The following is a 27,444-nucleotide window of genomic DNA, read 5'->3' as shown; positions in this document are numbered from 1 at the left end:
CAATTGTAAAACGAGGTCCATCATTTCCCCCTGATGTGTCTGGCTCTCAAGGACCTCTTTTGTCTGTGGATGTTTTGAATGAAGAAGTTTTAGTTGTTTTTTAAGAGCAGCAATGTCCTCATCCTTATTTTTTATTAATTTCTTAGCAGCTTTGATGTCATTGGGATCATGTCCCAGCTCAATTACCATGTCCTCCAATGACTTGATCCTGTTGTCCTTGGCCTGTGAGGAGGCCTTTTCCAATTTGTACTGTGCTGTAATGTTGTCCAATGAACTTTGTAGCTTATGTACAGCCATAGCTTTTCCTGTCAAGGTGGAATAAATCATTTCACCTGCTTGCTTGTGGAACTCAATTTGGTCAATGGGATGAACATCCCTCGCCAAAACCTCAAAGTTTGTTTTCTTGTAGTCAGCTGATGTTTTTGGCTGTTGGACTGTAGGTTGCATGAAAGACACCTGCATTTTTCCTATTTTGATGTCAAAAGCTGACATCAACCTGCTTTGATTTGTTGGTGTGTGCTTGAAGTATTGAGCATAGGTTTCAGCCTTCAACTTCTCATTTCTCAACTTAATTTCTTTATATCTGTCCTTGATATCCTTTTCTTTATCCACTGGCCTGGTGAATGAAGAAACCTCAACGCTGAGTTGTCTCTCAATCAATTGAGTGTTAGATATTGAGGGCTGTTGTGTTTCTCCTGAAGCTGTTGTGCCTTTACTTCTTTCCACCATTGTATCAGTGTCAGTGATTTCTACTGATTCAATGGTGTCTTCCTATTCAGTTACAGGATTAAGCTTGGGCCTCTTCCTGTAACTCATCTCAAATTGTTCACTCGTGGTTTCCATAACTGAACTAGAACCTTCTTCCCTATTTCTCTTTGGGTTCCTATCTTAATTCGTTGGAGTTTGTAAAAAAAGGAGGAATATTCATCGGTTCTCCTAGTTCTGGAACCTGCAGGAAGGAACTTTCATCAATCTGTTTCTCTACATCAATCAGTGTATTTTCTACATCAACTACAATGATATCCATGTCAATTAGAGTGTTTTCCAACCATTCTTATTGGTTGGAAAACCTCTCAATTTATGGTCTGGGATGATGGATGAAAAGTCCCAATTTGACCTTGATCCTTAGCTTATTTATGACTCCATGAGGGTCATACTACCACATAAAACTATTTTTTGAACTTCATTTCCTGCAAAATCTTATCTGCTTTTAGTCCAGCTTCTTTGGTATTACAAATGAAGGGGCCCAATTGATTTTTCATTTTAAATTTGGTTTTCTTCCTAGCTGCTAGGAAGTTGACTTCATCAAAATTGATAATCTTCTTAAAGTATTATAGTGCAAATATCCTCATGGAGAGGTATTTGGGCAGTTTGTAAGGGGAAAGTTGGAATCCATAAATCCTTATTTATGTGTGGTTATGGTATATATACGAGTCTCCCACCTTACTGTTCTTTGCCAACTATAACACCCTTTTGATCTCTTGACTAATTTTGGGTTGAGGGCTACTAGTTAGCATATTCATAACTGGATGGAAAAATGAATCAATGAAGTCCTTAGTAGTGAATGTAGTGGAGTACTTTTGGATCAAGGGTGTCCAATATATAACTGGCCTTGGATTTCCGTTGGTATCCAACTTCTGGATGCTGACAGGGAATTTATCTGACTGGTAGTATAAAAAGCTATTAAATAATACATATGAGTACTTGAAAACTCACTCAGTTGGTAGTCGGGTGAACTGTTCATGCATCATGTCTGCAATGAACTGAGCATAGTTGTAAATTATAGCAGGAGGCTTTCCTCGAATAAATATGGAGAGGAAGGCAAGGACAACCTCATCCACATGCTCATCTGTGGTGTATCCTAAGATGCAGGAGAACATGGTTATGATTTGTCTACCTCTCTCAGAAAAAATGGTGGCAACATATGGAGGACTTTCTGTAGGGGTATGACAATCCTCTACAATGAAAGTTTGGAAAATTTGGGTTATTCTGGGAAGGTCTAACTTTTTATAAAGGTCTAGCAAGTCTCCAATAGACAGTGGGGTCTCATTAGGGCTTGGTTGGAGCTACAACATTTGGTTAATGGATTCTGTAGTGATGGTAAACAAAACTTGTTGGTCGGGGGTGATAATGGCTCTTTGGCTGGGAATGTAGCAAGCATGATAGAAGTGGATGATGCCTGGGAATGGGTGTACTTCTAGAAACAAATACTCAGGAAAATTAGACTCCCAAAGGTGAATGTCATCATTCTAGTTTAAAAAAATTTCCTTACTCCAGCAGTGGAGCTTTAGAAGGTAAGCAGGGGAAGCAATATCCTTTATTTGGAAGTCTTTGTCTCCTAATGCAAGGCGGTCAATGTCTAGGTGGGGGCTTTTTAGAGGTCTCACATCCAGAGAGGTTTGGGAAGCCATAACTAGGTTTATAGATTTGAATTATGCTTTGAGTGGTTTCAGAAGTGAGGTTCGAAAGTTCTGGAACAGTGGGAGGGTAATTACAGTTTGTAAACAACATTTGGGACATAGAAATAGGTTTCTTTTCAATTCAAGAAAGTTTATTTAATTGATTCAATTAATCAAGCTTTCAATTTAAATTGTGCATTTTCAAATTGAAGGGTCATTTTGGTTTTTCCCAAGAATACCTGGAAATCGATGGTCTAGCTTGCAAACTGGGTTCAATGGTGAATGCAAAGGGTATTGTGGCTTTAACTATCAACTAGTTGCTTCAATTAGGTATATGGAGCTTCTTCAGGCGGTAGATGGTGGTTGAATTGGTCGCAGAGGTTTTAGAGTGTCGCAAATGGCTAAGCAGTAGTTGCAGTGAAAAACGAGCGAAAAGAGCAATTTGGGGCTTTTTCGGCCTTCTAACGGGTAACGGTCACATTTTGGTGCGGAAATAATCAATGGATAGTGGGTAGTTTTTGGTCTGTAGAGGGCGGTGGTTTTCTGGGCTATTGCACTACTTTTGGAGGGCAGATAGTATTTTTCACAAGCACGCAATCTAGCTTGGTGCCGCCACATAGCAGAACAGTGCCTAGGCAAAACCATGAATCTCACGTGCTCTTAGGCTGTTATCAGTCGGATGATGAATCCGCGCGATATGGATGTACACCATCGGATCTGGGGGCAGGCGATCGGAGGGCTATCACACAATTGAGTTGCACGGATGAAATCGGGACAATGATTTTGCAGGGCCGGGGTTTAATTACACAGAAATGTAATTAATTAACGAATAATGTCGGGTTTTTTCATATAAGCAGTGGGTTAATAGAGTCAAACATGGGTTATGTGGCGGGGGTTTTTTAACTGCACCAAGGGTTGGTGGGTTAAAAAAGGTTTGTCGGGGAAATATGAAATGGGGAGTTAATTACATAATGCGGGGACATAAAAACTTATGATAAGGGGGTTTTTATGGGTTTTTAGGGGGAAAAGAGAAATTAATAAGGGGAGAAGTGATATTTGTAATGGGGAATGGGTTTCACACTAGGGAAAGGGGTTTTGGGAAGCTGAGATGATTTTTGAAGGGTAATTTCTAAGGAAATGTGTGAAACCAAGGAGTAAAGGTCAAAATGAAGGGAAAAGGGGTATTTTATAAGAAATGAAGGGATAATTGGGCAATTAGCAAATAAGCATGTGGGGTTGTAATGAAATGAGGGGAAATTAGTAAACAAGCTTGTGAATATCTTTTCTTTCTCATAAATCCTCCTGCACATGAAACATAGGATTAAGCATGATAAATGTGCTTTTAACTCAGCGACCTTGTGCATTTGCAACCTTTCTTCTACCTACGTTTTATTTACCCTAACATTTTTTCTTCATTTCATTGGGTGCATTTGAGCTTGCTGACCCCTTATTTCATTTTCTTTTGACAATCAAACTATCTAATTCTAACCTTATAACTTCCAATGGCTCATATTAAACTAATGAGCTCATTTTTATTCTCTACCTAACTACTGATCTGCCAAGGTTAAACAGTTTGGCTAGATCTTCATTCTCTATCTATCAACATGAAATTTAAAACATGAATGAGTCAAGATTAAGCTATTTGATGATCATGGATTGTGGCATTTCTGACTAGCTGCACACAATCTTATTTTGCATAGTAAAGTAAATAGTAGTGGCACTTGAATTTTCACACTTTCATGATTTGTTTTATTTCTTTTTGGGGTTCATATTTTTCACTTTTTTTTCCCTTTTTCTTTCTTTTTGTCCTTTGATTATTCTTTTAGGACGTACCCTCTTTACATTTTTTTATTTTTAATATGGAAAACATTTTGCAGAAAGCAAAAGTATGTACAATATTACAAGACTAACTATAACCAATTCAAAATTATGAATCCTATTATTATAGGACCCTAGCAGTAGCTCCACATGGGGATGGCATTTCCTGGTGAAATGTCAAGAACTTTAAGATCAATAGCCTTTGAAAATGTGACTGTAGTTAACCTGTAAACTTCTCTTCTGTGATTCTACTTTATTCATACTTATGATGGTGAACCCTTCAAAGCTCAGGGCCTTCTCTCAGGACTTCAACTTCAAAAGATTACCATCCAATCCAATCTAAACTTTGCAATTTTATATACAATGAGTAAAGTAAAGTGAAATATTGTTAATATGTGGATAAATAATGCTTCAACATTCTACCATTGGTAGGTCCTCCTAGTAGATTTGTTCCATCTAACTCTCTCAAGAAAAATGCATTGTTACCTCTGTAACCATAAATGATATAAGGGCCTTGCCATGGGAAATCAAATTTTCCATGTTTTCCCTTATCTTCTCTTCTAGAATCCCATTTCAAAACTTTATCACCTATGTAAAAATCATCAGCTTTAGTTTTCTTGTCAAAAATCTTTTTGATTTTATCCTAGATCACTTGTGATTTGACATAGACTTCTTCTTTGGTTTGCTGCAAGTGTATTGCCTAATTTATTCTTATTTGGATATCATTTGGTTCTACCTTCAACTCTTGAATGATCTTCATCACTGGTACTCCTAAAGAAGATGGAAAAATAACATCCATTCCATATACTAACTGATAAGGAGATGTACCAATGGACTTTTTGGTAGTTAGTCTATCCACCCATAAGGAATTTACCAACTTTTTGCTCCATGTCTTCATTTTGTCTTCCAGTAGTTTCTTAATGATATTGACAAGGCTTTTGTTTGAGGATTCTACAAGTCCATTACCTTGAGGGTAATAGGTGGTGGAATGACCAAGGGTAATATGATATTTATTACAAAAGTATACCATTTTCTTGGATTTGAAAGCAGCTTCATTATCAATAATGAGCTTTTGTGGGCATCCAAATATTGACAGTATATTGTTTTCAAGGAATGAGATAATGACATAGTTTGTGGCTTGTCTAGAAGGGATGGCTTCTATCCATTTGGTAAAGTAATCAGTGGTTGTCAAAATCCATTTATGCTGGGCTGAGGAGGCTGGGTGAATTTCCCCAATAAAGTCTAAACCCCATTGTTGAAATGACACTTCTGTGGAGATGGGTTGGAGAGGTAGTGGTAAAAGTTTCCTTTTACCCTCAAATATACGACACTTATGATAGGAGGTCACATGTTTCTTGACATCTACAAAAAGGGTGGGCCAGTAAAAACCAGCCCTCGGAATTTCGTCAACAGTTTTTTTCCAATACAAGTATCGTCCACAATCTCCTACATCAAATTCTTGCATAATTTTGTCAGCTTCATCTCTTAGTAAACAATTTAATAGAAGGCCATTATTATCTTTCCAAAATAAAGTATTATCTATGATACAATATTTCAATGATTTCATTTTCACAAATCTAGCTTTAGTTCTAAATAAACCAGGAGGAGCTTGCAAGTTTAGTAAAACAAATATGATATCTGCATACCAAGGTGAATTTGTAAAAGCTTGACTGATCTGTGGAGTCTCCATCTCTTCCTGATCATCTAGGGCACCAATGAAATTTATATCTAAGGCCTGACAGTTCAATTCAACCATGACTTTGGCTAAACCTTGGCCTTTGATAAGTTTTGTAGGCTTTATTTCTATATCATATTCCAAAATAGTGACAATCCATTTGCCTCTCTTTCCTTCAAGCCCATTTTGTGTCAAAATATACTTTACCACTGAATTTGGAACATAAGCAATGATGTGTGAATACAAGATGTACACTCTGAAATCCTTAATAGCTTTCAAAGCTAGTGCTTGTTTTTCCATTATTGTTATCGGGAATAGTGTCTATGCAGAGCTGCTAATCCCACTAAGGCTAGTAGCTACCTTAGAAACAAACAAACTAAAACCACTTTCATTTTCCTTTATGAGAAGTAGATGAGAGAAGAATAAAGGAGACCAACCTCTGTCTTGCGCTTGGCTCCTTGCTTGATTCTTTTCCCTTCTGGTAGATCTTTGCCACTCGCTTCCTCGTCTACCCAGCTTCAAAGAGCACCTGTAGAATCAAAGCAGCATAATACTATCCAAGAACAAAGATCTAATATACTATTCAAGAACATAGATCTACTATCATAAACAATATAGGGCCAGATATATATTGACCACACAAATGCATAAATCATCAATCATACAAGAATGTGGAGGAAAACTTGAATAGCTTTATTGATCTTGAATAGCTTTATTGATAATCAAGAAAGAGCAAAGAGGATTACAACCAATTGTTCTGACCCAGCGTCATCCTCTCAGCAAGAAAGCCCTTCTTCACCTCATGAAAAGCTTAGATCACCCAACACTATGATGTTACACCAAGAAACCAACAACACTTCCTTACAAGATACAAAATTCCAGCCTCTGGATCTCTGGGATGAAGGATCCATATATAGATGTTTGCAAGGGGGGTGAGTCATCTTTTGAGATTTGATTAGTGTCCTCCCTCTGATAGTTCTTGATTCCAACTTGGAGATTGATGATCTCTTACTCATCCCTGGGCGAATGCAGAGAGGCAAGTGTCATAGGAGAAGTTTCTGGAAGATTCCATGATTCTCCACCTTGCAGACTGACCCTGCCATTTGTCCACTCTCGCCCATCGCACCCAATAGAAGGGCTTTTTGACATGCATCGCACCTACTCTGTGTCGGTAGGTGGGATGCAATGCACTTTGACCATGGAGCAGGTGAAATGGCCCAATTTTGACCAGTTCTGAGTAGTTTTTCATGGAGAACTTCTGGGAGATGCTGTAATCAGTTGACCTTGTTCTTTTAGGGGTCGAAACAACACCTTTAGGGACTTAGGAGCCCTTGGTTTATGGAAATTTATTATTGGGGTTGCAGTGCCCAAAAATGTCTATAACAGTTGCCCCCTAAAGCATGAGGTCGTTAATTTTTGATGTCGGGTGAAATGCTTTATCATAAGGATCTGAAGTTTTTTCAAGCTGGAAGGCGGCCTGTAATAAGATACAATACAATACATTATCTTCATAATATTTTCATGATCTAGCTGAGGCGGGCATTTCCCATGCTCAGCTTTATAAATTCATTTTCATGTACATAAGATGGACAATCGTCTGAGTGTAGACTGATGATTCCGGTAGAGCCATCATCCCTTAGTTTGGATGATTATCTGTGCAGCAATGATGTACATTTGATGTCTTTATTTTCCTGAATATATATCACAGCCCGGATGGATGAAACTAGATCCGGGGTCTTCAATCTCGTTCGATCTTCACTCAAAGTACAAGTCGATCCATGTGAGAAATGTTCTAGAGTCGAACATGGAAAGACATCGCCTGATTACCAACCAATGATGCAAGTTGTTAACAGGTGCGAGAGGAATCACCGATAATGATGATGACCCTCAAGGTACTACAGTACAATTCACGTGGTGTGAATAAGGGACTTGGCGTCGAACACCGTGCAAAATCTTTCGGTTGAAGGCCATTGATGTAAACATGTCGCCGGAAGTGAGAAACTTGCCATTGAGGCATGCAAGCTTCAAAGTACTGAAAGGGTTGTTCCTAGATCGACTTCTTGGATAATGAGTTGATGTCGACAAGAAGCGATCCGTCATAGGAGGGCCTTAGTGAATCCCACATCAATGACACGGAATGGAGCAAATGATTTTAATGGAGGTGAAAACAATCTGATGACATAAGGTTCAGGGTGGCGGTCATGAAAGAATGGAGCGTGAATGTATAGTAGTGGATGAGACACAGGTGAATTCTCTGAGCGACTTCTCTTGAACATATCGACGACACTGACATGATGGATTGGTAGCATTAACCCCAAATATGGATGGTGTAACGGAACCATGGTGATGAGACCAGTGAATGGAACAACCCAACCCGACTCGGATGCGGAGTGAAAGTGTTATGTTCAAGAGCGACTTGCTACCAACAAAGTTTCTTCAAGTTTTCTTCCCAATTTTTCCCCAGTCATTGCTGACCAATACCTCTTTATTTTTGTCAAGCTCTAGGAGGATAACATATGCTTGTTCTATAATTTTCCCTTCGGGCAAACCCATTGCTATGTTTTAACGAGCCTAGCGATAGTGAAACAAGTTCTTGTCTGTTATGGACAAGTTTGTCGCTATTCGGTTTTAACGAGTTTAACGACAAAGATAACTCGGTCCTTTTCAGTTTTAGAGAGTCTGAAGAGGGACGTAAAGAAGAATCCAACAATCCTTTTTCGTCATATAATCCCTTAAGTCCGAAAAAGTATAAAATGATACAAAAGGGATGAATTTTCGGTAATTTTAACGAGCCGAACAAAGCAAGTGCTCGATCTTTTTGTGTAATAATCCCTCAGGTCCAAAAAGATTAAAATCTAAAGGAGGGATAACACTTCCGGTCACTTTGAGGAGCTGGAGAGGCCAATCGCTCGGCAATCTTTTCATATTTTACGAGTCAGTTGAAAAGAGCTTAAATGAGACTCGTCTTTTGAGGAACGAGTGACAAATTTGGGTAGCAGCTAATTCCAGGCGAGGTTTGGAATTTTCTAGTCACGGCAGTGTCACAAGGATGGCTAATAGGATCACTCTTCGCAGCTATTCCTAAAAAAGGGTAAACAATCAAGTGTAGGTGAATGATTGGCCAATACAGAGTGGAGGTGATGATGAGAACACGACCAAGGCTTCAAAGGCTGATGATAATACATTCACAATGGTTATTTACTAGAAATTGGTTCATTTTTTATTTTAAAATGAGCTTAAACTCTGGAGGAACATTTGATCATTGCTTATGTTTATTTTTTAACGAGCTTGAAGTCCGCGTTAAAACTACTCGATCCAATCATATAATAAGAATGTCTCATCTAAAAACGGCATTTTTCCAAAGCTTTGCCCCACATCCTTTCTTTATGAAAGTTAGGAAACAACCAATCCTACGAGTTTGGAGGGTTAGAGGACCTATAAATTTAAATAAATAAATGGTCGCTCTTCGCTTGCATGCCAAAAGGTTCGCATGCCCCCAGGTATAGTGAAGTAGAGTTTCGAGGTTACCCCTCAATTTGCAAATAAAACATTTGTTTTATTGGGAAAGGCCTACCTTTTCAGGTTACCAAAGATTGTTCTATCTGTACCACAAACAAAACACTTCTTCGGTGATGTCTACCGAAATAGACAAAGGTGAGTGGCGCAGACGCCTCCACTCACATAACTTTGACAAGGGAATCTTATTCTAGTCTAATTCCAATTTCCTAAACGGACGAGTGTGTCATACTAGTCATATATCCTTCGCGGAAACCTACCCTATACTTGAAGTTTTCCTGTCGAAGCAGACCAGGGTGCATGCCCCCTGGGTTTCAGTCATGTCCCCTGAATCACTCGCGCTCATTAGGTGGACGGACTGGGGATTTATGAGACATTCCTTGTGTGAAAAGACCATTCAGGGTTGGTGTATGACTATTTGCTATGTGTGAACCGGGGAATGAAAGCTGGTCTACGAGCTTGACCACTCTTCCTTCGTGCGGAAAACACATTACTCTAAAGAGTGAGGAGACAATGGCTCCCAAGCAATAAATATAGTCTCGTCCAAGGAGTAGATTATAATCGAGGGGTCCTTGGACTACCATTACGTTCATGTGAACGGTTTTCCCTCTCAATGTTATCGGCAAATCGGGAAGGATCCGTAACGGTCGACTGGTTCCTTTGTCAAAGCTTGTTAGATTTCTCATTTCAAGCAAAAGCGATGACGAACCAAGCGCTTTCCAAGTAGTTGAGGAAATGATACTCATAGAAGCCCCTTCATCTATGATGGTACCAGCCATGACCATTCTATATATTTGAGTAATGATTCGAAATGGTACAGTAGCCAGTAAACGGGGTCTGCCTAGTAGATTCCAGTCGAAGGAAACAACTAGGTTGCTTGGAGGTGGGACCGAATAGACGGCCGGATATGACTCTGAAGAACTTCCTTCCTGCAGTAAAGGAACGGGTAGACTGCCCGTATGTTCGTCGGAGTCTGTGCTTACGAAGAGAATTTGAATGGTGTCATTCTTATTCTCTTCAGTGATTGTATCATCTGAAGATGGATCCTCTGAAGGCAAGACCGGGTCAACTACCGCCTCGACCTTTTGACTTTCGTCTGGTATGGATTCAAATGGTTTTTCTTCAATGATAGATGCTTCGATCGACCACAAGGGCGTGTCAGCCGGATTTTCAACTAGTGACGGACTCGGCAAGAGTTTCTTATATCCAGGAGGAAGTCGTAACGGTGAAACCGGACGGTCGTCCAAAACTCTTTTAGCTTCGTCTAAGAAGCGACAACGGTGGATGGCATGATTGCCTTCACACAATTTACAAGGAAATTTATATTTTCCTTTTTGTCCAGGGGCTTCACTTTCACTAGTTGACGGTGTACTTTCAACATGATCATCAGAGGTTGACAACACCAAATTATGCAAACGAGGAGACCAGTCCCTTAAGATCCGAGGGATGCAAGGACAATCTCTATGAAAGTGGTCCCCTTTGCAAATGACACATGGCGATTTATGCCTGGATGGTGCAGTGTGTGGATTTTCGCTAGACGATGCCTAGTCACCTCTTTTCGCCTTTGGCTCTTTCTTCTTCTTCTCCTTCTTCTTCTCAGTTACCTGATTTTCGGCTTTACCAACTTCATCAAGCAAAGAGGAAGGAGGAGAGGAAGAATTGGACGAAGTAGAGGGTTGGGGGGTAACTTTGGTATCATTTAGTTGTTGACTCGATTGTTCAGGAATCACGGGGTTCTAAATGACAGAAGTTGAGAAGAGCCATACGGGCAAGTTGATTGTCAATCCTGGAAGCGACAATGTAGCCATATGGGGTGCACCAACATCTCCCCAAGAGGAGAAGGGAATAGGATTTCCTCCAAGGGGAATTCCTTGGTTGGTGGACTCCATTTTTCTCAACCTAAGACCAACGTAGGAAAGGTGATATTTATTCCGATTAAAATAAATTTTAGACGCTTTGACACAACTTGTTTTTTCATTTTTTAAGAGTCGAGAAAAAACAAAAGATGACTCTAGTCGCGTTCGATTTTTAATGAGCTTGAAGTGACAAGTGCTCAGATGGACATTTTCCTTTAAGCAGTTTGAAAAGGAATGAAAGAGACTGCTCTGGAAATCTAGACAGAGGGATTACCAAATCAATTGCAAAACTGCAGAATACTTTTTACGGTACGACAGTCAATCTTCCCGAATGTTGTGTTCAATGCATTGCGGTCGATAGGGTGGCAGACACGGCTTCCTATGGATAAAGGATAAAGCCTATTGTGGTCTCCCAAAATATACTCGACGGTACGTGGGAGCACAAGTCCGTACTGGCACTTGTCGTTTCAAAGTGGAGGAATCACCCAACCAATAGTGAAAACAACAGTTACCAGGCTTTACGACACCGGAATACGTCTCTAGCCTAGACTTCTAGATGTTGTGCGTTAGGTTCCAAAGCGTTTTTAGATTCATTAAATTCGTTTTATAGTTGATCTTTCTTAAGAAATTTGCCTTTCAGGTTCACCGCGTGATGTAGATGTACAATTCCTAAAATGCAATCTAAGATGACAAACAATCATTTTATCTTCTTTGTGCAATGAAAATCCTAGCTACTAAGGAAAGAGAGATGATCATTCTTTCAACATAGAGCAGAGAGCACACACTATATGCATTGTCCTAAATCAAACCAACAATCAGTCTAAATGAAAATGCACATGCATGTATTTGTTTTCAGCCTTCTTAATGTGTGAATGATAATAAGAAAGCTAATGCGCAAATCTGAATTATTTTCTAAAGCGACAATTACTAACAAGCTTCTTTTCAAAACAAAATGAAGACAATGACGACACTCTGTGATTTGGAATTGAAAACTTGCTTTCGACACTAGAAAAACTACTAATTCAGATCAAATACAAGAGTAACAGTGTAATCGACTATCAAGAACAATCAGATTCTCTTCTGTGGCTGAAAACGACACTTGCGACACTTTCAAATCAAGAAACGACAGTTCAATTACGCTACTTTGTAAAAGAGAACTGATAATGACTCAAAATACATAAGAAAATTTACAGTTCTTTGCACAATGGAGGCAGAATAATGGCAAGGAAGGGGGTTTCAAATAGAGGTATATTGACTACAGGCAGCAAAACTCCTGAATAGAGCTGAAAAGAGTGAACACAGAAGTCGAAATCTGAGAGCAGAAGAGGTCTGATCAGCGCACCTGTAGCACTGGGAAACTGAAATGAAACACACTTATCACACTCGGGAAGTGTGATGCATTCAGGATCCAAAGAAGAGACAGTGTGATGGACTAGGGACGAGACTTTGACTAGGTTCCGGGTCACAGTTTGCAGTTCAGTGCAGGGATTTAGGCCGAGCAAGTGGTAATCAGTAGATCAATCACAAGGGTAGATCTAAAGAGGTTACTAGAGCCACCACAAGGGCAATTAGAGAGCTTGTAAATCAATTGTTCAATTCATAAACAAAACCCGGAGATAGACTGAAGCAACGTTGAGCAAATGCAGTTCGAAGGCTAGCTGGCTTGACTTCAGGCTCCGTCTGTAAGTTTATAAAGTAAACAAATGTAGATAAACAAACAATCTATTCGTTCCCCAGCGGAGTCGCCATTTTGTTATCGGGAATAGTGTCTATGCAGAGCTGCTAATCCCACTAAGGCTGGTAGCTACCTTAGAAACAAACAAACTAAAACCACTTTCGTTTTCCTTTATGAGAAGTAGATGAGAGAAGAATAAAGGAGACCAACCTCTGTCTTGCGCTTGGCTCCTTGCTTGATTCTTTTCCCTTCTGGTAGATCTTTGCCACTCGCTTCCTCATCTACCCAGCTTCAAAGAGCACCTGTAGAATCAAAGCAGCATAATACTATCCAAGAACAAAGATCTACTATCATAAGCAATATAGGACCAGATATATATTGACCACACAAATGCATAAATCATCAATCATACAAGAATGTGGAGGAAAACTTGAATAGCTTTATTGATAATCAAGAAAGAGAAAAGAGGATTACAACCAATTGTTCTGACCCAGCGTCATCCTCTTAGCAAGAAATCCCTTCTTCACCTCATGAAAAGCTTAGATCACCCAACACTATGATGTTACACCAAGAAACCAGCAACACTTCCTTACAAGATACAAAATTCTAGCCTCTGGATCTCTGGGATGAGGGATCCATATATAGATGTTTGCAAGGGGGGTGAGTCAGCTTTTGAGATTTGATTAGTGTCCTCCCTCTGATAGTTCTTGATTCCACTTGGAGATTGATGATCTTTTACTCATCCCTGGGCGAATGCAGAGAGGCAAGTGTCACAGGAGAAGTTTCTGGAAGATTCCATGATTCTCCACCTTGTAAACTGACCCTGCCATTTGTCCACTCTCGCCCATCGCACCCCATAGAAGGGCTTTTCAACATGCATCACACCTACTGTGTGTCGGTAGGTGGGATGAAGCGCACTTTGACCATGGAGCAGGGGAAATGGCCTAGTTTTGACCAGTTCTGAGTAGTTTTTCATGGAGAACTTCTAGGATATGCTGTAATCAGTTGACCTTGTTCTTTTAGGGGTCGGAACAACACCTGTAGGGACTTAGGAGCCCTTGGTTTATGGACATTTATGATTGGGGTTGCAGTGCCCAAAAATGTCTATAACAATTATGTTGTACTTTAGTGTTGCATTTCTTAAAGATTTACTGAAAAATGCAATAGGTTGATCATAGCCTTGATCATTCTTTTGCAACAAGACTGCTGCAATAGTATGTTCTGAAGCAAAAGAAAAAATTATAAAATCTTTTTGGAAATCGGGATTTATGAAGACTGGAATTTTGGTAAGGGCTTCTTTAATGGACTCAAAAGACTGTTTAGCCTCTACTGTCCACTTAAGTGCTGAATCTTTCCTTAACATGTTATTTAGTTCTCTAATTAATTCTGCTAAGTTTGAAATGAATCTCCTAAGAAAATTTATTTTGCCTAAAAATGACTGTAATTCTTTGATGTTTCTAGGATGAGTGATGGTCAAGATAGCCTCTATTCTAGTTGGATCTATTCTATTTCCATCTTTGGATATTATGTGTCCCAGGAGTTTAACTTCTTCTAGACCAAAGAGTGTCTTTTTGGGATTTAAGGAAATACCAAATTTTCTGCATTTAATGAAAACTCTTCTTAGGTGATCTAGATGTTCATTATCAGATTTTGAAAAGACTGTGATGTCATCCTGGTAAACAACTAGAAAATCATGGATTTCTTTGGCAAAAGCGATATCCATAGCTCTTTGAAATGTTGCTCCTGCATTCATTAATCCAAAAGGCATCTTCAAATACATGAAAGTACCCCATGGAGTAGTAAATGCAGTCTTTGCCTGGTCCTCTGGTTGAACTAAGATTTGGTTGTATCCAAAAAATCCATCAAGCAATGAAATTCTGGATGAACCTACTACCCTCTGAAGAATATGGTCCATCTTTGGGAGAGGATAGTTATCTTTTAATGAGACTTTGTTCAAGTTTCTGAAATCAACACAGAGTCTGATTTCTCATGTTTTCTTCCTAGTAGTGACTAAGTTTGAGACCCAATATGAATATCTGATGGGTGCTATGATTTGGGCATCATACATCCTTTTTACTTCCTTTTCAATTGATGGCATAAGAACTGGATTAATTCTCCTAAGCTTATATTTAAAAGGTTTATGATCTTCTTTGATAGGTATCTTGTGTTGAATTATGCTGGTGTCATAAGACTTAAGGTCTTCATAACTCCATGAAAAGACATCTTGAAACTCTTTGAACAGATTTATATATTTAACCTTTTCATCTGGAGGTAAGGCTTTTGATATTTTAATGAGCTTAGGTTTTTCTTCAGTTCCTATGTTACATTCTTCTATATCTACTCTTAAAGGCTCCATTTTTGGTTTCCTAGCTACATCATTTGAATCAAACAAATCCTCTAATGGGACTATTCCCTTAGGCAAAAAGTTATTTTTAAGGTTTATAATTTCAGGATCATCATTCATTATTTCTTCTATTTCTACATTTTCTAAGTTATATATTTATACTTTAGTGAAATTAGTGGGTTTACCTATATCTAAAGCATTCATATCTATCTCACTATCTATGTTATTATCTATTGTACAATCTGTATCTATATTACAATTTTGAAACTCTCCTTCAACATTCATGAAATCATAAATTTGAGAATCTTGTGAGAAAATCTGCCAATATTTCAAATTGTCAGGTATAACAGGCCTATGTCTCACTTCTGCAGTGTACTAGTGGTTGGGCTAAAAAGGCAATTTGCAAGTACTAGCAAAATTCGCCAGACTATGATCCTGCATATTATGTTTCCTAGGAATGGCAGCAAAATCAGTTTCCAGAAGGTCTTTAACCAAATCTAGGACAATCTCTCTATATTGGCCAAGTCTGGGATTATTTACAGAGTATTCACCTTTGATTTATTTAATAATCAATTCTGAGTCTCCAATAACAAAAACTCTCTTGGCTCCAAGTTTTCTAACCATTTATAGTCCTAAGGTTAGAGTTTCATATTTTGCCATGTTGTTTGTGCATTTAAAGTTTAATCTAAATGCATGACCTTCAGAATGATTATTTTCCATGTTGTGAATCCACACTCCTACTCCTGCTCCTAATCTATTCACAGATCCATCAAAGTCTAAATGCCACAGGAATTCATGAAAAATATTTTCACTATCAGGAGCTTTGTATTTTTCTTCTATAACTGTGATTTCATTTTTGTCATGTTCTGAATTGTACAAGATAAAAGAGTCCATATCAGAATGCATGGAGTATATAGGGGATTTTTTTTGTTTTTCTGTACTACTCACCATGTATTTCGTCAATGTCTCTCTGTAAAGTTTCCTTTGTTGCCCAAAAAAAGAGATGGTGGCATATGACATGTCTAATTGTAAATATCCCTACAATTTTTCTCCCCATGAGCGAGATAACAACATTCCATACTTGGGTGGGATGTCAGCAACTACTATGTCCATGACAATACTCTTTGCTGGGCACTGGACTAGAGTTACACACAAATCCTTAATCAGGCCGAGGCATTTAACTTGGCTAGAGTCAAAGGAAAACAGGTCGTTATATGGCCTGGTGATATCTAAGTTTAGTCTCTCCATGATTGCTTTTGGCTTTAAGTTATGGGATGCCCCTAAGTCTAGCATAACATTATGTAATATTTTGTTATGAATGTTCAAGCTAATGTAAAAAGGAGGGATATCCCCTTGCTGATGTGTGTCATTTACCTAAGTACTAAATAATAACTAAGGTTGATCATCATTCAAATTCACAACATCCTCTCCTTCACCTATATTTAATGTTTCAGTGATTTGTGATCTATAGGATTCATTTTTCACTAGCTCGGTCAAAGGGACTGATATTTTTAATTTTTCTATCTCAGTCTTAATGTTAAATGGCAATTGAGTTTTGCTTGAATGGAAGAGATATTCCTTAGAAAATGTGGTATGTGTATTTTTATCTTCTTTTTCAATACTTGGCACTTCAGTCTGTGTTTCAGCAGTTTTGTTTTGAATTCTCTTATTTGGAATGATTTGAGTAACAGTTTCAGTTTGAGTTTCAGATGAAGTTATATCTACAATTTTTGGGCTGGAAGTCTCCTGAGTTCCTCTAGGGAGGATTTGTAGGATTTTGGTCACAAGAGCTTCTGTTATCTTTTTATTTTGGGTTTGGATTGATCTCTTAGTGGGAATCTCATTATTATTTTTACTTCTTAGGCTGTACTGCTTGTGAACCTCATATATAGCAGACTCATAGACCTGTTTAAAGTCAAAAGATTCTCCAAATTCTAATTGCAATTGTTGCAACATGTACAATTCTTGTTCTTCTTGAGCAAGAAAAACACCATCTACATTTTTAATTCCTAATAAGTTTATCTGGGTTTCATCCTCTCCCTCATGGTTTTGTGAACCCTCAACATAGTTTTCCTAGAAGGGTGGTCAAATTTGCTGATCTAGTATAGCATTCTTTCCATTGTTAGGATTCTTCCTGAAGTTGGGGTTTCTCATTTGGGGTGGTTGTTGATTCTCCCACTGAATTTTTCTTTCCATGTTTTTTAATCTATCCATTATTATTTCTACACTCTTTGCTAAACTATCTATTTTACCATCAGAAGTTGAAGTTTCGTCTTTAATGACAACTCTTTTTTCATTTCTCGTCCTAACTTTCTTAGCTAATAGATTGACTTCTACACTAACAACATTACTTTGCATTTGTTCCAATGTTTTAGGGTTTATTTCCCTTAATTGGTATGACATGTCAATGTCAAAACCATCAAGGAATTTAATCAATGCTAGGTCTGGTGGAGGATTAATATTAGTAGGGATTGCATTGTAGATGCTATTGAACCTAGTACAATAATCCTAAACTAACTCATTAGGAGCTCTTCTAGTGTTACCATATTCAGGTAGTATTTGCAGAGGGTTTTTCTTTCTCTCCCATATATCAATAAACAATCTATGAAAAGTAGCTAAGTTTGAAATATGATTAGCAGGTAAACTTTTGAACCATTTCTTAACATCCCCTATTAATGTTTGGGCAAACAACCTCATTTGGACATTAGATTCATCAATCTCATGAAACTCAAAATAGTCAGCGATCTTGTTCACATGTTCTTGGGCTGTATACTGACTAGTAGCATCAAACAAGAAGATTTTTCTTTGGTAATCTTGGGGCATGGCATGGAGCTGTGCTGGTAAAACCAAAGGTGCATATCTGTCTACCATGGCTGAGATTTTGGTTTGACTAGGGGGCAAAGTAGTGGTGCTTGAGGAAGGGCTTGAAATGGATGGAGGTGAACTAGATGAGGTTGAGGTGTTTGGTTGGATAGGAAGATGATGAATAAGTGGTTTAGGGGAATGAACTGTGGTGGATATTATAGGTGAGGTGGTAGTAAATGAAGGTGTGTTTACAGCATTTGAAGATTTTGTAGAAAGTTCAGAGGCAACAACAATGAGGGCAGCTAATTCAACTGATTGTTGAAGATATGCATCGTCTATATGGCTTATCAATGTAGAGGTTAAAACTTCTAGCTTGTTAAACGTACCCAACACAAGTTTATCTAAATCTCAATGTATAGGCACCTTTTTTGATTCAATGAATTGAATAAAATTAGGGTCTAACACAGTTTCATGAATTGCATTTTCTGATTTAGTTCTAAACAATGAGAGGTCAAATGACAAATCAAATGGAATATCCTCTAAAGTTGATAATTCCTCGGGGAGTAAATTTGCTTTAATTAACTGGATACTACTTGCTTGAGTTTCTACCTTTTTTATTTTTCTTAAAATTTTGTCAGGGTCATCTATTGTAGCAGGGTTTGGATCTAGATTTGCCTTGGTATAGTGAGTCTTTTTAGGAGCCAGAATTTTAATTTTTAATTGTTTTTTGAAACTTTTTAACATCAACTCTAAAATGACCTTAAGGGGCAAAAGATGAGAATTAATATTTCCTTAAAGCTTTATTAGACTGAGGATTGAAGTTCCCCAGTATAGTCGCCAATATGTTAGCGCTCCAAAATTTCTTTTGAGTTGATAGAGAAAGAAATGATAGAGGTGACCACAAACCTACTTTGGAGATCAGGATCTAGCCTTCCTAATGCTTAGAGAGGGCTCTCTCTTTATGATTTAACTTTATTTAGTTAATTGATTTTAGGCTAGTTATATTTGTACTTGGGTTTTGATTTGGATTTGGTGGTGGGATCACTTACTTAGATGGATAGAGGGATGTCTTTTACCATTGGGCTATGGGGTCAAATTTCAAGCAAACAGGACTGGATTAAGTTCTAAAGATAGTGTCTACAGGGCAAGACAACTGAGCTACTTCAGATCTCAAGGCTGGATGGTGAAGTGGCTTTCAATCTGATCCAAGGAGCAATTAAGGGTTCCTTAGACCAGATTTTGAATGAAGTGAAAGAGGTCAACCGGGATGGGAGAGAAATTAAGAATTCTCAGATTTGGATATCAGAAGAAAACACAAAAATGATTAAGTATTCAAGACAGAGTTTACTTAAACAAATTATGAAATAAATTTCGAGTTAATTCATTCGCTTTAGATAACATTTAAGTTTGTGAAATACATAAGAAAATAACAAATTTGACAAAGAAAATAATTTATTGTAATAGCTTAACACATGAATCTTGTAATGTAATCTCTTTATTACTCAGTCCAATCTGCTGACCTGAAAAAATTGGTACAATAACCCTCATGTTTGTGATCAAAACAACTCTACAAATGTACAACAATCCACACCCAATACTTCGAATTATGAAGTATTTATACAAAAATAGTTTATAAAATATCTCAAACTGTCTTGGGAATTAATTTAGGAGAAAGAAATATCTTCATGCAAGAAGATAGAGATAGATGTTCAATTGTTTATGTTGTCCATGTTTATTAGGTTGTGTTGTCTTTATGCTCTGACATTTTGCCTTTTATTCTATGCCTTGTTGTTGGTCTTCACGCTGGATGTTCTTTTCACTCTGACCTTTCAACTCATACACTTTCACTTGATACTCTTTCATCTGGCTGGCTTGTTGATTTTATTTTTACTGAGTTGTTTTACTCTTACTGTACATTTTAACATTTTGACTGTGTATTTCTATAGTAAATCATTCAATTTCTCCCATGTTTCTTCATCTGTCAATTGGATATTTACCATCTTCCTATAAATTTCATCTGCCTCAGTGTATTTGGAAAAAGTAAGTTTAATTACAAAAAGGTGTTTTACCTAATGCTGGAGGTAAAACAAGTTTTCAAAGCTCTGATATAGGACCTTGCCAGTAGGCATCCCCTTCATAGAGGAAGTATTCACCTGATCTCTTGCCACTTCTCTTATCCTTCTGTTGTAGTCTTCCTGTGGCATTAGTTTGTCATTTATTACCAAGGGATTTGGCAGACCTTTCTGCCTCAAAACATCAAACTTAACCATGAATCTGTCTATAGCCAACTGCATGGTTTGGCACTTATCTTCCAGGTTCATCATCAAATTCCTCTTGGTGAGGACCCTTTTTACTTCCAGTATTGTACTTGTTCTGTCAGGTATCTCCAATTCCTGCAATTCATATTTGTTTTTGGAGTTAAGGAAGTGAATGATCCTAGTGGCTTCCTTTGGCATGTCTCCCAGTTCTATTTTCACTCTTTGTATGGCTTCTATAACCTCTTTCACTAAGTCAATTTGTTCAAAAATTACTTGAACGGATGACCAAATATCATTGACAGAATCAATGATATTGACCCATAATTGTTCCTTGGCTTGGCCAAGTGGTTCCCTCAAAGTCAATTCCTTCTCCAAGCTTTTTATTCTTTCATTCATTTTGGTTGCCTTATGTACTTCTTCTTTGTACATAATCTGGGCAAGCTTATAGTTATTCTACAGACTGATTATTTTTTCCTTAAGTTTTTTCATTTGTGTGGTCTGAATGGACGTGTCTTCCATTGCCTTCACCAATTTACTAGCCTCATCACCTGGCTGAGCTGCTGCTGTTGTCGACCCTGTTGCTGATGTTGATGTTGTGGAAGCTGGGAGGGTTGTAGCCATTGGAGTTATAGGAGCTAATGATGCTGCCAAGGTGGATGGTAGTTCAATAGTCACTATTGGGATAATAGTGGCAGGGGAAGTCTTAAGACTATCTTGTTTTAATTATATCAAGCTATCTAACTCCTCCATTTCCTTCAGTTGATCATTCAATTGTAAAACGAGGTCCATCATTTCCTCTTGATGTGTCTGGCTCTCAAGGACCTCTTTTTTCTGTGGGTGCTCTGAATGAGGAAGTTTTAGTTGTTTTTTAAGAGCAGTAATGTTCTCATTATTCTCTTTTATTAATTTATCAGCAGCCTTGATGTCATTGGGATCATGTCCCAGCTCAATTACCAAGTCCTCCAATGACTTGATCCTGTTGTTCTTGACCTCTGAGGAGGCCTTTTTCCAATTTGTATTGTGTTGTAATGTTGTCCAGTGAACTTTGTAGCTTATGTGCAGCCATAACTTTTCTTGTCAAGGTGGAATAAATCATTTCACCTACTTATTTGTGGAACTCAATTTGGTCAATGGGATGAACATCCCTTGCCAAAACCTCAAAGTCAGTTTTCCTATAGTCAGCTGATGTTTTTGGCTATTGGACTATCGGCTGCATGAATAACACCTGCATCTTTCCTATTTTCATGTCAAAAGCTGACATCAACCTGCTTTGATTTGCTAGTGTGTGCTTGAAGTATTGAGCATAGGTCTCAGCCTTCAACTTCTCATTTCTCAACTTAATTTCTTTATATCTGTCCTTGATATCCTTTTCTCTATCCACTGGCCTAGTGAATGAAGAAACCTCAATGTTGAGTTGTCTCTCAATCAGTTGAGTATTAGATGTTGAGGGCTATTATGTTTCTCCTGAAGCTGTTGTGCCTTTAATTCTTTCCACCATTGTATCAGTGTCATTGATTTCTACTGAGTCAATGGTGTCTTCCTGTTCAGTTACAGGATTAAGCTTGGGCCTCTTCTTGTAACTGATCTCGAACTGTTCATCTATGGTTTCCATAGCTGAATTGGAACCTTCTTCCCTGTTTCTCTTTGGGTTCCTATATTAATTTGCTGGAGTCTGTAAAACAGGAGGAATATTCATTGGTTCTCCTAGTTCTGGAACCTACAAGAAGGAACTTTCATCAATATGCTTCTCTATATCAATCAATGTATTTTCTACATCAACTACAATGTTATCCATGTTAATTAGAGTGTTTTCCAACCATTCTAATTGGTTGGCAAACCTCTCAATGTCTGGTCTAGGATGATGGATGAAAGGTCCCAATTTGACCTTGATCCTTAGCTTATTTATGACTCCATGAGGGTCATACTACCACATAAAACTGTTTTTGAACTTCATTTGCTGCAAAATCTTATCTGCCTCTGGTCCAGCTTCTTTGGTATTACAAATGAAGGGGCCCAATTGATTTTTCATTTTGAATTGGGTTTCTTCCTAGCTGCTAGGAAGTTGACTTCATCAGAATTGATAATCTGCCTAAAGTATTCTAGTGCAAATATCCTCATGGGGAGGTATTTGGGAAATTTGTAAGGGGCAAGTTGGCATCCATAAATTCTTATTTTTGTGTGGTTCTGGTATAGATACCAGTCTCCCACCTTACTGTTCTTTGCCAACTGTAACACCCTTTTGATCTCTTAACTGATTCTAGGCTGAGGGCTACTAGTTAGCATATTCATAACTGGATGGAAAAATGAATCAATGAAGTCATGATAAGTGAATGTAGTGGAGTACTTTTGGATCAAGGGTGCCCAATGTATAATTGACCTTGGATTTCCTTTGCTATCCAACTTCTGGATGCTGATGGGGAATTTATCTGACTGGTAGTATAAAAACATGTGAAATAATACATACGAGTACTTGAAAACTCTCTCAGTTGGTAGTCTCATGAACTATTCATGCATCCTGTCTGCAATAAACTGAGCATAGTTGTAAATTATAGCAGGAGGCTTGCCTGGGGTAAATAAAAAGAGAAGGCAAGTACAACCTCATCCACATGCTCATCTGTGGTGTATCCTAAGATGCAGGAGAGCATGGTTATGATTGTCTTCCTCTCTCAGAAAAAATGATGGCAGCATATGCAGGACTTACTGTAGGGGTATGACAATCTTCTATGATGAAAGTTTGGAAAATTTGGGCTATTCACGGAAGGTCCAACTTTGTATAAAGGTCCAGCAAGTCTCCAATAGACAGTGGGGTCTCATTAGGGCTTGGTTAGACCTGCAACATTTGGTTAATGGATTCTGCAATGATGGTAAACAAAACTTGTTGGTCAAGGGTGAGAATGGCTCTTTAGCTGGGAATGTAGCAAGAATGACAGAATTGGATGATGTCTGGGAATGAGTGTATTTCTGGAAACAAATACTTGGGCAAATTAGACTCCCAAAGGTGAATGTCATTGTTTTGGTTTAAAAATTTGTCCTTACTCCAGCAGTGGAGCTTTAGAAGGTAAGTAGGGGAAGCAGTATCCTTTATTTGGAAGTCTTTGTCTGCTAATGCAAGGTGGTCGATGTCCAGGTGAGGGGTTTGTAGAGGTCTCATGTCCAAAGAGGTTTGGGAAGCCATAACTGGGTTTATAGATTTGAATTAGGCTTTGAGTGGTTTCAAAAGTGAGGTTCAGAAGTTCTAGAACAGTGGGAGGGTAATTACAATTTGTAAACAGGGTTTGGGACATAGAAATAGGTTTCTTTTCAATTCAGGAAAGTTTCTTTAATTGATTCAATTAATTAAGCTTTCAATTTAAATTGTGCATTTTCAAATTGAAGGGTCGTTCCAGTTTTTCCTAAGAATACTTGGAAATCGATGGTCTGGTTTGCAAACTGGGTTTAGTGGTGAATGCAGAGGGTACTGTGGCTTTAAATGTCAGCTGGTTGCTTCAATTAGGTACCTGGAGCTTCTTTAGGTGGCAGGTGGTGGTTGAATTGGTCGTAGAGGTTTCAGGGTGTCGCAAATGGCTAAGCAGCAGTTGCAGTGAAAAATGAGCGAAAAGAGAAATTTGGGGATTTTTCGGCCTTTTAACGGGTAACGGTCACATTTTGGCGCAAAAAAATCAATGAATAGTGGGAAGTTTTTGGTCTGGGTGGGGAGGTGGTTTTCTAGGCCATCACACCGCTTTTAGAGGGCAGGCGGTATTTTTCGTGAGCACGTGATCTAGCTTGGTGCCGCCACGTAGCATAAGAGTACCCAGGCAAAACCGCGAAGCTCGCGTGCTCTCGGGCTGTTATTAGCCGGATGATGAATCCGCGTGATATGGATGTACACTGGCGGATCCGGAGTGTAGGCGATCAGAGGGCTATCAGGCAATTGAGTTGCACGGATGAAATCAAGATAGTGACTTGGCGGGGCCCAGGGTTTAATTACACAGAAATGTAATTAATTAACGAATAACGTCGGGTTTTTTCATATAAGCAGTAGATTAATAAAGTGAGACATGGGTTATGTGGTGGGGGATATTTAACTGCACCAAGGGTTGGTGGGTTAAAAAATGTTTGTCAAGGAAATATGAAATGGGGAGTTAATTACATAATGCGGGGACATAAAAACTTAGGATAAGGGGGTTTTTATGGGTTTTTAGGGGAAAAGAGAAATTAATAAGGGGGGAAGTGATATTTGTAATGGGGAATGGGTTTCACACTAGGGAAAGGGGTTTTGGGAGGGGAGGTGATTTTTGAAGGGTAATTTCTAGGGAAATGTGTGAAACCAAGGGGTAAAGGTCAAAATGAAGGGAAAAAAGGTATTTTATAAGGAATGAAGGGATAATGGGGAAATTAGCAAATAAGCATGTGGGGGTGTAATGAAATGAGGGGAAATTAGTAAACAAACTTGTGAATATCCTTTATTTTTTATAAATCCTCCTGCACATGAAACATAGGATTAAGCATGATAAATGTGCTTTTGACTCAACAACCTTGTGCATTTGCAACCTTTCTTCTACCTACCCTTTAGTTACCTTAACATTTTTTCTTCATTTCATTGGGTGCATTTGAGCTTGCTGACCCTTTATTTCCTTTTCTTTTGACAAGCAAACTATTTAATTCTAACCTTATAACTTCCAATGGCTCAGATTAAACTGATGAGCTCATTTTTATTCTCTAGCTAACTACCAATCTGCCAAGGTTAAACAGTTTGGCTAGATCTTCATTCTCTATCTATCAACATGAAATTTAAAACATGAATGAGTCAAGATTAAGCTATTTGACCATCATGGATTGTGGCATTTCTGACAAGCTGCACACAATCTTATTTTTCATAGTAAAGTAAATAGTAGTTGCACTTGAATTTGCACACTTCCATAATCTGTTTTATTTCTTTTTGGGGTTCATATTTTTCACTTTCATGATCTTTTTCTTTCTTTTTGTCCTTTGATTATTCTTTTAAGACATACCCTCTTTAGATTTTTTAATTTTTAATATGGAAAACATTTTGCAGAAAGCAAAAGTATGTACAATATTACAAGACTAACCACAGCCAATTCAAAATTATGAATCCTATTATTATAGGACCCTAAAAGAGACTAATTACAAAACTTAAATAACAAACTGAATGGAAACTAACTGTTGAATAAAATCTTATTTGCAGAATGGAAAAAAAAGCAAACCAACTTACAATTACTTTTGTAGAAATGAAGCTAATAGCAGAATGTCAGAGATAAGAAATGGAAGAAAGAAAGTAGAAATCACATCTTACTAAGACACCTCCTCGACAACAGTGCCAAAAAATGATGAGCGCTAGTATTGCAGCAAGAATGTTGCAACTCCTAGGGCTACCAACTTTACTTTATCAACCTGGGGTTCGTACAAACTTGGAGGTGATAGTGCTATATACACACGCATATGCGATGGGCCCACTCTTTGTCACAACTAAGCTGGTGATAGACCACTATGGTTTCTTAAACCAACCTTCTATTGATTTAGAAGAAGCTTGATTACCAATGAGAAAAAGGGGAATTTGCACTAACTGAAATCTTGTCTACTGTAGTAAGAAAACACTGAAATCAAATGCTTAACCACACCATTCATCTAACTAACTTCTAAGAGTCTTTGCTTCAAAATAATGCTAAGTTAACATGTGTTTAATCCTACTGTCCTAGGCATGTAATCTAAAATAACCAAACATTCTACTGCTGTGCATATAAATGAACACAATAACTCTTTTTTTCCTTTTTGTCTTTTTTTGTGTGAAAATTTGAACGCTAAATCCTCTTGGTGATGTGACAGATGGGTTAAATATTGTGGTGGAAGGTCAGATGGCTTAGGAGGCAAGTAGGGGTCTTCTCTTATTTTCGTAGATGCTTTTTCCACAATTCGGCCTTAAAACAAGCCACTACATGTCGTCCTACAGAATGTCGTAATGCTTCTACATGATCCCCTGTATTCCTATAGCATCTGAACGAGAGAAATAAGAGTGATTTGGAAGGTGGTGTAGGTCTTAGGGAAGGTAAGTGGTGGGATAAATAAGCCAAGAGAGTAACGAGGACTTATTCGGAGCACAAAAAAAAGTTTGTAAGATGGTTGGATTTGCTCAACAACCCTGGAAAGTTGTTCTTATGGAATGATGAATAGGGTGAGGGACTTAGTGGCTTTTGATGATCATGGATGGATGAATTTAGGTTGGGGTTGTTGGTCATGAGATATCCCTACACTATTGAAACTCCTGCATTGCATCAATCACTGGCATTTATCCATGAATCATGTCAAATGAGAAAGATTTTCAATCAACTAAGAAAACAAAATTTCATTATCTAGTTGCCTATTTCATGCATGGAAAAAATTGAAGAATAATGTGAAACCCTTATGAGATCTAATACAAGGATGATGATATCAGAAATGAAAATTAAATCCTATTCTTGAAAACTGAAAAGATGTTGGCCTAAGTAGCAGAAAACCCTAAATTGAAACCCTTATGAGATCTAATGCAAGGCTGATGATATCATAAATGATAATTAAATCATATTCTTGAAAACTGAAAAGATGCTGGCCTAAGTAGCAGAAAACCCTAAATTCCATAAGAAATCAGAATTTTGTCTTTTTGGGGCTGCACAGGAGTTCTTTCCTTAAACCATGGTCCCTGAATGGAGGAGTGAGACCAAAACCACCTACTATCAGTTTTTTGGTATTCCTTTTTCTTCCTAAGCTACTGCTAAATCAATGCACAAATGGAAGCGAACTAATCAAATCCACAAGTACTTGCAATAAAATAATGCTAAAACCAATTGAACCATTAATATATGAAATCAATTAAACACACAAATACAAGAAGAGAATATTTTGTTGCTAGGGTTGGACCCTAACCCAAGAGCTTCAGCCCTCAGAGTCAACTCAGTGCTGGATGAAGAAAATTCTCATTCTCATTATCATATCAGAAAATTACATAATAATGTTTTTCACAAGTATTTAACTCGAAAAATGCTTAGTGATATTACATAAAAAATACGAATCATAATGAGGCTCTAGGCCTCTTTATTTATACAACTGAAGTCTCCAATGACT

The sequence above is a fragment of the Pinus tabuliformis genome, chromosome X (assembly GCF_031772625.1).
Source record: "Pinus tabuliformis cultivar Carrire ecotype Pingquan chromosome X, CPIR1, whole genome shotgun sequence".
Lineage (NCBI taxonomy): Eukaryota > Viridiplantae > Streptophyta > Pinopsida > Pinales > Pinaceae > Pinus > Pinus tabuliformis.
Note: the sequence above shows the minus strand (reverse complement) of the source record.